Here is a 3620-nt window from a genome sequence, read left to right on the forward strand (position 1 = left end):
ATTATTCAGAAATAGGGTTGAAGATGGACCTGTGGAGTTGAATTACCGTAATTTCCGATCTATAAGCCAATACTTTTCTCCACACACTGTGAACCCGTGGCTCTAAAATGATGCAGGTAATTTATGTTTTCTGGGCTAACAATCGATCCAGCTGACAAAAAAGGAAATAGAGCTGCTGCACGTAAGCTTGGCATCAATGAATCGATGGTGAGACGTTGGAGATGGGGTGAGTGCGGCTTATAGTCCGGAAAGTATGGCAATGAAGAATTCAGACCCAAGCATAGCATTTACAGGGTTATGGTTAAAATGCATAATTCCATTTAAAAAAAAAAAAAAAAGCAACATATCACTCCTTTAAGACCTTTTTAGACTACTTAGAACTGAATTTAATGCCCATTTCGCAGTCTATTTCAGGGCCATACTGGCAAAAATTCGTGACTCCTAGAAATTAGGAAAATTGATTTATTTACACCAATGCCTCTTTCTCACCGGGGGCTGCAAAGTTAGCCGTAATTGGTTCCTAATTTCAATATAAATTGTCGGGTTAGAATGGGTGGAACTGAGTCGACTAATGTTACTTGTTTCTTTGCAGTTTGGACATTTCACAGACACATTTAAACACAATACACTGAACAAGTTTTTGGCAACATAACTGAAGACCTACCATATCAAATTTAAGACGTTTTAAAGACTTTTTTAAGGTATTAAATGCAGATTTGTAAACTGAAGACTTTTAAGACTTTTTAAGAACCCACAAGAATCCTGTTTAATGTGAAGGCGTTCATCTGCAAACAGATTTCTAATATTGTCAGTGCTGCACAGGCCAAAGCAGGGGGGTCCAACTCATTTTAGTTCAGGGACCACAAACAACTCATTATGGTCTCAAGTGGGCCGGATCAGTAAAATAATAACCTATAAATAATTCAGTCATTCATTTTCGGAACTGCTTTATCTTCGAGAGGTTCACAGAGTGTTGGAGCCAATCCCAGCTACCTCTGTCACATTGGGTGTATGGCCACTTCATCGCAGGGCTTCAAATGGTAAGGCTATAGTATGTGCTCCAAAAAGGGTCATTTTTTGACCATCTTTAACACAATTTTGCTAAAATGACATTCATTCCTGAAAATAAATGAGATGAACTTTGTGGCCTTCGTTGCCCATCATGGTGTTTTGTTCATGTTAAATCTGTTTTTGTCTGCCATATTTACCTCCGCCAAGGAGGTTATGTTTTTGCCAGGGTTTGTCTGTCTGTCTGTTTGTCTGTCCGTTAGTGTGCAACATAACTCAAAAAGTTATGGACAGATTTTGATGAAATTTTCAGGGTTTGTTGGAAATGGGATAAGGAAGAAATGATAAAATTTTGGTGGTGATCGGGGGTGGGGGGGCCCACTGATCAGCCTTGGCGGAGGTCTGCGCTCTCCGAGTGCTTCTAGTTTTGTTAAGTCCTCTGAAGATGTTATTTTCTCTCCACCATTTGCTTGTTAATTTCTTTCTCTGAATATCCACTGCACATATATTCATGAAACCTGGATGAAGCGTAGGGCTTCAGCCATGGATTAACCCAGTAGTTTATGGAACAGACATGTACAATTTGGATACTTTTTTTTTTTTTTTTCTCTCTCTTTGCAAGATTTTGACTGAATTAAATGACTTTCTGCAGAGGTATGTCCTTCTACTTTTTTGTTTTTTTCACATTGTTTACATCTATATTTATTGTGTAGTTAATTCCTTTGGAATCAATGAGCCTGGTGCTTGTGGATCAAATATTTGCCACCAGATACCACTGATTTAATGACTGCCTTAAGCCTTGGGAAGTTTTTGTTGAAATAGTCAACTAATTATTATGTTGGAGTTCAGTCTCATGTTAAACTTGAAAATATGGAAATGAACAATCGTATCATTAGAAGATTTAAATGTCAAAACATGAATTCAAACCCAATCAGGTCATTTATAAAAAAGGTGCAATAATATTTCTAATTTGGACTTCAATCTAATGCTATTAGATGTTTATTGTAATGGACATAAAAGCCTGAATTATTTAGTTCAAGGCTGTTGTAAATGTGTTTTTCTATAGCTTTCATTGTAGCCAAACAGAAGCACCGCAGGTCATGAACTTGGATAAAAGCCCAAACTAATATAAAATAATGGGTTACAGTCATGTAAAAGGTAGGTTTATTTCAGTGTAATTAGGTTTGGTGTCGGTTTATTAGTTGATAGTTGACCTCAAAATGAAAGACACACTTTTCTATAAATCTGGCATTTCCTCCCCTTCTGCAGGACATGAATTTGCACTCATTGTAAACCTGAATTAGGTGAGTTTACTAGAAATTTGCATGGAAACTCCGTTGCCTTAACCCACTTTAGTTTTTACACATGCCTAAATTAAACATTTGAAGTTGTTTTGACATAGATGATCATTAATATTTAGGAAAAGTCATCAGTTCAGTTAACTAATTTTCTTTGTACCCCCAACTTGTTTGAAATAATTATCTTAGCTAAACATACATATACATTACATTCATTCATTCATTTTCTGAACCCGCTTTATCCTCACTAGGGTCACGGGGGTCGCTTGGAGCCTATCCCAGCTACATAGGGGCGAAGGCGGGGTACACCCTGGACAAGTCGCCAGTTCATCACAGGGCTACATTACATTTATCACTACTTAAATTAATTTAAGATAAATGAGATTTCTTCAAACATAATTAGATGATTTTGTATTGTATTGAAGGGAAGACATTCAACACATTTAAATGTTCAGAAAAACATTTATTTTTCAAAACAGCAAATAACATTCTGCCGTCTTACAGTATTGCACAAACCCTGTCGATGAAAAGACAAGTGAAAACATACTTTAAAATGTTATGGCAACAATTTCATCAACTTTTCCATTTGACTAAGGAAAATGTACACAGTATTTCCCAAATATATGCTATATCCTGAAAACTGGACAAATACAGACAGACATTAAAACAAGCCGGTCAAACTTGCCTGGAGGTTAAGAACTACTGAACAGAGAATGCTGGAGAACAATCACAGGTGCCTGTGTGTGATTTTTTTCATCAGCACTATTCAGTGTGCTTACCTCTCATTGTTCAGACCTTGACATAACATACAAACATCCATAAAATATTGTGCCAACACATTTCTTTTTGTACTCTCCAAAAATCCTCATAAAAATAAACATTGGGAGCTAAAGAGTTGTATATTTGCAAGAGGGACAGTGAAAACTGTATGGCAACACCTTCCATTGGTCTCCTTTAAGAACACTGAACTATATAATGGCCTACTTCACACATCAAACATGCGGCCCACGGTCCAAAAGCGGCCCGCCAAAAGTTCAAATCCAGTCCATAGGATGAATTTGCAAGAAAAATAATAGCATAATAACCTATAAACTAGAAGCACTTGGAGAGCGCAGACCTCCGCCAAGGCTGATCAGTGGCCTCCCCCCGTGGGCCCCCCCACCCCTGATCACCACCAAAATTTAATCATTCCTTCCTTATCCCATTTCCAACAAACCCTGAAAATTTCATCCAAATCTGTCCATAACTTTTTGAGTTATGTTGCACACTAACGGACAGACAAACAAACAAACCCTGGCAAAAACATAACCTCCT

The 3620-nt window shown here is 37.4% G+C and overlaps 1 long non-coding RNA gene across 1 annotated transcript; it reads left to right on the forward strand.

Annotated features, from left to right (window-relative positions):
• Nucleotides 1-1085: 1085 nt before the first annotated feature.
• LOC115426177 (uncharacterized) lies at nucleotides 1086-1665 on the forward strand. Its single transcript, XR_003936317.1, has 2 exons — nucleotides 1086-1193; nucleotides 1434-1665. It is a non-coding gene; the product is annotated as an uncharacterized LOC115426177 (long non-coding RNA).
• The last annotated feature ends 1955 nt before the right edge of the window (nucleotides 1666-3620 follow it).

This window comes from Sphaeramia orbicularis, chromosome 9 (assembly GCF_902148855.1).
Source record: "Sphaeramia orbicularis chromosome 9, fSphaOr1.1, whole genome shotgun sequence".
Taxonomy (NCBI): Eukaryota; Metazoa; Chordata; class Actinopteri; order Kurtiformes; family Apogonidae; genus Sphaeramia; species Sphaeramia orbicularis.